Here is a 9,659-nt window from a genome sequence, read left to right on the forward strand (position 1 = left end):
AAATGGGGTACAAGCTGCAGTGCCTATGTGTTCAAGATTCTTCCCCTCCTTTTCTTCTATTAGTTTGAATGTATCTGATTTGAAGTGGAGACCCTTGATCCACTTGGACTTCAGCTTTGTACATGGTGATAAGAATGGATCAATTTGCATTCTTCTACATGATCATCCCCAGTTGAACCAGCACCATTCGTCGAAAATGCTATCTTTCTTTATTGGATGGTTTTTTCTCCTTTGTCAAATATCAGGTGACTATAGGAGTGTGGGTTCATTTCTGGGTCTTCAATTCTGTTCTACTGATCTATCTGCCTGTCTCTGTACCAATACAATACAGTTTTTATGACTATTGCTCTGTAACACTGCTTGAAGTCTAGGATGGTAATTCCCCCAGAAGTTCTTTTATTGTTGAGTATACTCTATCCTGGGTTCTTTTGTTATTCCAAATGAATTTGCAAATTTCTCCTTCTAACTCTATGAAGAATTGAGTTGGTATTTTGATGGGGATTGCATTGAATCTGTAGAATGCTTTTGGCAAAATGGCTTTACTATATTAATCCTGCCAATCCGTGAGCATGGAAGATCTTTCCATTTTCTGAGATCTTCCTCAATTTATTTCTTCAGAGATTTGAAGTTCTTGTCATACAGATCTTTCACTTGCTTGGTTAAAGTCACACCAAGATATTTTCTTTTATTTGGGACCATTGTGAAGTGTTCCGATTCCTTAATTTCTTTCTCAGCCTGTTTATCCTTTGAGTAGAAGGCTACTGATTTGATTGAGTTAATTTTATACCCCGACACAGCAGAAGTTGTTTGTCAGGTTAAGTAGTTCTCTGGTGGAACTTTTGGGGTCACTTAAGTATACTATCATATCGTCTGCAAATAGTGATATTTGATTTTTTCCCTTCCAAGTTGTATCCCTTTGTTCTCCTTTCGCTGTCTTATTGCTCTGGCTAGGAATTCAAGTACTATATTGATTAAATAGGGAGAGTGGGCAGCCTTGTCTAGCCCCTGATTTTAGTGGGATTGCCTCAAGTTTCTCTCCATTTAGTTTGAGGTTAGCTCCTGGTTTGTTGTATATTGCTTTTCCTACATTTAGGTATGGGTCTTGAATTCCTGATCTTTCCAGAACTTTTATCATGATGGGGTGTTGAATTTTGTCAAATGCTTTCTCAGCATCGAATAAAATGACCATGTGGTTCTTTGAGTTTGTTTATATGGTGGATTACTTTGATGGATTTTCTTATATTAAACCATCCCTGCATCCCTGGGATGAAGTTTACTTGCTCATGATGGAAGATCGTTTTGACATGTTCTTGGTTTCAGTTTGCAAGAATTTTATTGAGTATTTTTGCATCAATATTCATAAGGAAATTGGTCTGAAGTTCTTTTTCTTTGTTGGGCCTTTGTGTTTTCAGTATTAGAGTATTTGTGGCTTCATAGAAGGAATTTGGTAGTGCTCTGTCTATTTCTATTTTGTGGAACAGTTTGGATAGTATTGGTATGAGGTGTACTATGAATGTCTGATAGAATTCTACACTGAACCCAACTGTACCTGGGCTCTTTTTGGGTGGAAAACTTTTAATAACTGCTTCTATTTCTTTAGGAGTTATGGGATTGTTTAGATTGATTATTTGTTCTTGATTTAATTTTGTTACCTGGTATCTGTCTAGAAAATTGTCCATTTCCTCCAGATTTTCCAGTTTTGTTGAATATAGGCTTTTGTACTAGGATCTTATGACTTTTTGAATTTCTTCAGATTCTGTTGTTACGTCTCCCTTTTCATTTCTGATTTTGTTAATCTGGATACACTCTCTGTGACCTCTGGTTAGTCTGGCTAAAGGTTTATCTATCTTGTTGATTTTCTCAAAGAACCAGCTCCTGGTTTTGTTGATTCTTTGTATATTCCTTTTCATTTCTACTTGGTTGATTTCAGCTCTGAGTTTTATTATTTCCTGCCTTCTACTCCTCTTGGGTTTATTTATGTCTTTTTGTTCTAGAGCTTTTAGGTGTGCTGTCAAGGAACTCTTCAGGAACTCAGAGTTTTCCTATTAGTATTGCTTTCATTGTGTTCTGGATTTCCTAGATGTTTTGGGCTAGGAGCTTTTTGCATTTTACATTATCTTTGACAGTTGTGTCAATATTTCCTGTGGTATCTTCTGCCCCTGAGATTCTCTCTTCTATCTCTTCTATTCTGTTGGTGATGCTTGTATCTACTTTCCTTGTCTGTGCCTTTGGTTTTCTATATCCAGGGTTGTCTCCCTTTGTGCTTTCTTTATTGTTTCTATTTCCATTTTCAATTCCTTCACCAGTTTGGTTGTGTTTTCCTGTAATTCTTTGAGAGATTTTTTATGTTTTTTTTCTCTAAGGGCTTCTACTTGTTTATTTTTGTTTTCTTGCATTTCTCTAAGGGAGTTCTTTATGTCTTTCTTAAAGTCCTCCATCATTATCAAAAATGTAATTTAAATCTAAATCTTGCTGGTGTGTTTGGATATTCAGTATTTTCTTTCATGGGAATACTGGGCTCTGATAATGCCAAGTAGACTTGGTTTCTGTTGCTTAGGTTCCTGTGCTTTCCTCTAGCTATTGGGTTGTCTCTGGTGTGTGCTTGATTGCTGATTTTGGGATTGACTTGACCCTGCCTTAGGCCTCTGTGTCAGCACTCCTGTAAAGCTGTTTTCCTGTTTTCTTTCAGCCTTTCCTGAGAATAGGAGCTCTAATTTCAGGTGTGTCAACACAGTTGAAGACTGTCTTGCAGCTCTAGTCACAGGCAGGAAACAAATGGTCCTGCCCCTGATTGTTCATGTAGGTCCTTGAGCTCCGCAGGCACAGTTGGCACTATGCGATTCCCTTTTGGGTCTGGACTGTGGGCAGAGCGTATTCTCCTCTGACTTCTCAGGAGTATCCCCACTTCTGAGGTTCTAGCTCTCTCCTCCATGGGAATTGGGTGTATTGAGCTATTTGACAGGATCAGTTTGGTCCTGGGCACAGAACAGAACCATGGTACTGGTGGCTGTCTGTTTCTGTATCCCTGTGTCCAGAGGCACTGTGCAGTTTCCTCTTGAACCAGCAATTTGGGCCAAGGTGTGCAGAGGTGGCAGTTTGTCCTGCAGGCTCAGGATGTCTGTCTCTTTCCCATGGAATTTGTGTGAAGGGAACTGTGGGATTGTAGAAATATTTCTAATCTGGTCTTACGTGGGTTCCTTCTCAAGTATGCATGTAACAAGTGGTTGGTTATTTACTTTGTCAATTTAGCTTTGTCTTTCTATTAGTGTTGTACACACTTTTCAAATGGGTTATTATTTACCTCAGTACCCTTTGAGTGAATCAAATTACCTGGAATAAAGTGATGGCTTCATACACACAACTGAAGGCAATGATGAATAATCTGCAATCACCCAAGGAAGAAAAGACACTGGCTGTTGAGTGCATTGAGTTTCAATCCTGTAGTCTTCAGGTCTGCCCTGGACAACAATCCCCATACAGTTTTCAGATTGTCCAGTTAATACTCCAGAGAGCTGATTAATTAAAAATTAACCTTCGTTTACACTTTCTCTCTTATAATAATCAATTTCTAACTGTATTCACACTTATATGTGTATGTAATATGGCTGCTTTGGATTTCTGAAATATTCACTATACATTAAATTTGGCAGATGAAACATAGAGACTTACAATAAAACCAACTGTTTAGATCTTCCTCTTAAAATGCTTAACTCATCTTCATTAACAAATTTTATATTTCAAAGTTATCTCCCAACATTACGGGAGGGAAAAGGTCTATTGAAATCTTGCACACAGTTTGTAGGGAGTTTGCTTCTCATATAATTTTGAAGATAACACCTCTGATGTTGTGTTGTAGGTAGGAATCACAGATGATGAGAAAGTTCACATGCAAATGATGCATGAAATAAAAAGCTTGATATTTCCCACACCTATGAGATTCCAAGTTCCCTGGCCATAGTACACCTAAGCATCTTTTATGATGGTGGCTCTAATATTTAAAGTGAGTAAAAACTCACTAGGATACTTACTCAAATGTTGATACTATCTCCAATTAATTGTAATTCACCACCAGAGAAAGAGAGTTATTGTGGAAAATGGACTAAGCAATCTTTTAATTTATGGGTCAGTATTTCTTCAGAAAAATTGGAATTCCATTACTGATGTGAGAGCAATCTAAATATTTGAAATATCTTGAGATAATTTTAAAACAAAAGGTATAAGAACTACAGCACACAGCTTGTGTGGATTACAGTGTTGTTGTTACAACCAAGCAATAAAGTCTGGTAAGAATATATTGTTTAGTAATATTAATAAATATTATCATTAAAATGTATCTAGAAAATAATAGTTAACATGCTTATGGAAGTTTAGGAAGACTGGAAAGACAGAGATATTGAAGAGACAAATTTTTCCTCTAAAACTCCAGACTGAAAATTATCATACAACCCAGGAAAATTAGACCATCCTTCCCAACTCACCTATAATGTATTCCAGTGACTTTGAGATTACAGCCTGAGATCCTATTCCAATATTAACTGTGAAGTAATGCCCCTTTGTTCATAATGTGAGTGCTATCCCTGCTCATATGTTCCAGTGTATTCAAAGCTGGACTTAAGGGAACCTGCTCTCAGGAGTCCAGACCCAGGAGTAACTCACTAAAGACAGATCAATTAGGCAGGACATTTCTACAACAATTAAGAGTTCTCAAACTGTGAGTGATTCAGCCCCAATGACATCTGGCTCTGTTTGATATGTACTAGATAGATATATAGTAACTAATTCTTTTGGAGTTGGCAGAGATCTTTCATGACTACAACATATTTTATGAAGTATCATTGGAAGAATCCTAAAGTACATAAGGACAGTACTCTGCATGATTTAAAATATATCAGAAGTATACTAATTCAAACTAGAATCCATCAGATTTTGTGGGACTAAACTACAATGAGAAGCACTTGCTTGGGAAATGTTAACAGATTACCACTCACAATACAACTTGCTGTAAACAGGCCCTAGTATATGTACATACGCTAATAACACAGATCAGCTATATATGAGCCAATGTTCTATCTATGTCAATAAGTAAGAAAAAGTAACCACTTCAAATGTCCAATTGATTTTCAGGTGAATATCTTTTAAAGCTGTTTGGCTCTTTATCTTTCTAGGTGAAACTTAACAGCCCATTCCACCATCATATTCAAACCATTGTCCACAGAACCATTGATGACACATTAACTTCTCCATTCAGTGCTCTGTTGCACTTGGCTCTCATCATCTGGTTCAGATGCTGTAGAGATACTTTGTACAGTTTTATGCTCAAATTTTTCATCCCTAAAGAATCTATACATTTATTGGTCTTAAAAATCATTAGATTATTATATATTACACTAATATCTATTTTTTGTACTTGGAAATAATATGTGGCAGTATAATTCAATATGATGGTCTAGCTGTGTATAAAAATCAAGAATTATTTAGTGATCTGTATCATATATCCTACATTGAATGACAATCATGCTCTTTGTACAGTATTTTAATAGAAGCATTATGCTTTGGTTGTGATATGTTTCTTCAATCTCATGTGTGGATAGCTTTGTTGCAAATGCATTGTTCAGAGGGCTTTGAAGACATGACAGTATCTTTACAAACCTTACCCAGTGAAAAGATACATCTAGTGATGAGTCACAATATGATAGCACTATCGAGATACTGGAAAATTAAGATGTAGCACGTGTTTGAAGGCGGTACACCAAAAGCTTATTTTTGAAGGGCATGCTTCCTTCCTGGTTGCCATGAAGTGAATGTGCAAGTGACCATGGACAAACATCAGAAATCATGATTAGAATAGCCTTCTCTTTTTAAAAGTAATTTACTTCAGCTATTTAGTCACAGAAGTGAAGAACTAACCAAGTAAGCAGACATTCTCCAGCTTGGTAGCACATACTTTGTAAACTAGGCAGCATTTGTACAAAGCTGTTTTTCATATCTTCCCAAAGATACTTTAGCTACAACAGCAAAACCAGTTATATACTTATATTAGGTGAATTTGAAAGCACCTCACCTCCACCTTTCTGAATAAGTTTTCAGTTTTTGCACTGAGACCTATCGGAATCACAGAGAAAGATGTCATAGGAGATTCCTCTAACATTTTGTAAATATTAAGTTATGTAGTCCTTCTTGACAGAATTATTTAAGACAGTGACAGAGGTGGACTGGGGTTCTTTTCTTCATATTGATACTTTTGCACAATAATTGTAGGACTGGAGTATCAATGTGTAAATTGTAATCCATAGATTTGGCAATAGCCTGGATTATTTGCAGGTTTCCATTGTGCCACTTTCCCCAATAGGTTGATCACATGTAACACATTTAGGGCACTGTAAGCTTCTTTACAAACTGATGCTAATGGCCTATTGTTGAAAACAACGCCATAATATCTTATGGAGAATCAGATTGGTGCACAACTAGATTCTTTATGCCTACTGAATAGTTTCAAGGCACTACAAGTTATTCTGTACAGTCCTGTAGGAGAAAGGTAAACTAACTTATCTGTAATGCCTTTGATATACAATAATGACCCATCTACATGATATTCTCATGCAAAAGTGGCAGAAAAGTTGAGAGTAACTAACCATTACCTGATACAAATTTCCCTGCCTGTAACATTAAATTGTGGCAAGATGTCATCTTCTAAAACACTGCAGTATTCAACATTTTTTCAGAAACAATTCCAACAGGAATTACTTTGTATGTATTGATTGAGTACCTCTAAAATTCATTTGTAAAGAAATCTAAAACTCAAAACAAACATTGTTTTTATTGCTTTCCATATTGTATTTGACCTTCTTATTGAAAATATTTTCATAAAATTTATTTGAATTATTATTTCCCACTTAATACTCTCAGGTCCTCCCTCCCTATTCAACTGTACACCTTCTTTCTTTGGAAAACAAATAGGCAAGTAGAAAAAGGAAAACCAAAGAATTAGTATGAGAAGTACATACAGATACATGAAAACACAAATCCAGAAGACACAAGGTATGAGCAAAATATTAATAAGGTAAAAGAAAATACCCAGTCAAAATTAAATATCTGAAAAATACCTTTAGATTTGGTTTGGGTTTACCATGTATGGCTGGACATGGAGAATAAACTTAGGGTGGTTTATATATCTAGTGAGACTCCACTGGAGAAAAATAATTTTCCTTTGTGAGAAGTTGTCAATTGGAGATAATTTTGAAAATATAAATTCAAACATCTTGAAAACAAATTTAACTTTGTTCTCTAATGCCTCATTTAGGGAGTTTTAGGAAAATCTTCAAATGAATTTTACAGAGCAGCCTAAAGCTATATAACATTTCTGTCTCCTTCATTTTACTTCCTTATACTTAGACATTAGAATAGTTCTCGTGATCAAAAGTAGAAAGGTGGGTGTATGGTAGTGAAATATTTTTGAAAACTAGAAATAAAGCATAATCAAATGACTTTATTCATGATATCCATTTATTACTGTCATTATTAGTCTTGATTGTGCCTAATTTGTAAGTGAAACTTACATATACACAGACAATTGTAGAAGAAAATGTCATGCTATAGAATTTTGTTATTGTCTTTGTTTTAATGTATTTCCTGAGACATGAATTCACCTACATAAGGGAGAATATGATATATTTTGAAAAGTTAATAACAAACTACATAGTGATTGGGCAATATTTTAATATGTGCTTTCATATATTTTTCCTATGACATTCTACATTGGAAGTTATGACTCCCATTTCAAAATCTCTTGCAAAAATAGTTATGTTGCTCATGAATAACTATAACTTACCTTTCAGAATCTCTTGGATTCTGCAAAAATAATTATGTTGCTCATGCATGGCTTAATTTCTGTCTTAAGGTTTTATTCCAATGTAGAGATACCATGTTCAAGGAAACTTTATAAAGCATAAATTTAATTAGGTTGGCTTATAGTTTCAGAGGATTAGTCCATTATCATCATGGTGGGAACCATGCCATTATGTAAGAAGACTTTGCGCTAGAAGAACCAACAGTTCTTAATATTGATACAAAGGCAACCTGGAGAAGATTGCCTTCTGAAGTTCACCAGGAAGAGGCTAGTTTCTACAGTGGGGCATGAGGCTTAACATATTTTCATCTATATCTACAGTGACATTCTTCCTCCAACAAGACAACAAATCCTAACAATGTCACTCTCTATGGTCCAAGCATTGAAACACATGAATTATTGGGGGTGGGGGCATAACTTTTCAAACCACCACAATCTCAGAACCCAATATATAAATAGTTTAGTTCTGTTTCTTGTTCTTCTTTACTACCCCTTTGAGATATATATATATATATATATATATATATATATATATATATATATATATATATATATGTTAATTTCTCAGGTTTAAAAATACATTGAACTTGATATATAAAAAAGACAACTGGAGAATCTCTTTTAACCAAGATGGTGCCAAATTTGAAGAAGGAAGCTACTGCCCCTCTTAAAGCTGAAGCCAAAACAAAGGCACTAAAAGCTAAGATGGATGTGCTGAAAGTGTCCTCAGCCACAAAAGGAAGATCTGCATGTCACCCAATTTCAAGGAACCCAAGACCCTGTAGCTCCAGAGGCATCCCAAATATCCTCAAAAAATTTCACCCACTAGAAATGATCGTGACAACTATGCTATTATCAAATACTGAGTCAGCCACGAAGAAAATAGAAGACAGAGACACACTTCTGTTCATTGTGAATGTCAAGGACAACAGCCACCAGATCAAACAGGCCACATGAAAACTCTATGACACTGATGTGGTCAAAGTCAATAACCTGATAATGCTTGATGAAGAGAAGACGCTATCTTTGCTTCTCTCCCGATCATACTCTAGATGTTGCCAACCAGATTGGGATGATCTGAGACCAGATTGCTAATTCTAAATATATATTTTTTCACCATAAAAATGGCATCTAATGAAATTTTGAGAAAACTACAAACAGAATTAGGAGTGAATTTAGTGTCACAGAATACAAACATTTGAAAAGAAACAAGATCTAAAGGTAATTGTACTCGAAACATTATAAGAATGACTTAATGTAATATACCATTAGTCATGTTAAAAATGAAGAAAGTCTGTATAAGTCATAAGAATAAGAAAAGAAAGAGGATTCATACTGTATCTACTTAGAAAATTTAGACAGTAAGAAAAGAATTCTCTTAACAACTCCATTCCCACAAATTGATAGTCTAGCTCAAAAAAGCATTCACATTTACTTCAGTGGTTTTGAAATTGCTTGAGTCTAGTCTATTGAGATCTAAGTTGGATTACACATAAATCCTATGAATTTCTTTAAAAGGCAAAGGATACGTATACATCTGATTTTCTCTTCATTTATACCTTATCACTAAGTATATTAAGGACTGATCAGTAACTACCAACTGCTCTCACCTCAGGGCTTTGAAAAATTGGTCCTATTTGGGTCCTGGGTAATTGCACAAGATAAGGATTCCTCAGGGATGCAGAGGCCCTTGGGTCCCTTGTGTCCATAGATGGCTAGAAGGGGACATGTAAGAAGTTGTTGATTATAGAGGATGTTCATTCCTGTTCTGATAGTGAAAAAAGGTGACAGGGTCTGGAGCAGGAACTGTAAT

At 35.5% G+C, this 9,659-nt stretch overlaps 1 pseudogene; it reads left to right on the top strand.

Moving 5' to 3' along the window:
* Positions 1 to 8,476: 8,476 nt before the first annotated feature.
* LOC148002956 (large ribosomal subunit protein uL23 pseudogene) lies at positions 8,477 to 8,803 on the top strand (annotated as a pseudogene).
* Positions 8,804 to 9,659: the final 856 nt, after the last annotated feature.

This window comes from Rattus norvegicus, chromosome 10 (genome assembly GCF_021556685.1).
Source record: "Rattus norvegicus strain SHRSP/BbbUtx chromosome 10, alternate assembly SHRSP_T2T, whole genome shotgun sequence".
Classification (NCBI taxonomy): domain Eukaryota; kingdom Metazoa; phylum Chordata; class Mammalia; order Rodentia; family Muridae; genus Rattus; species Rattus norvegicus.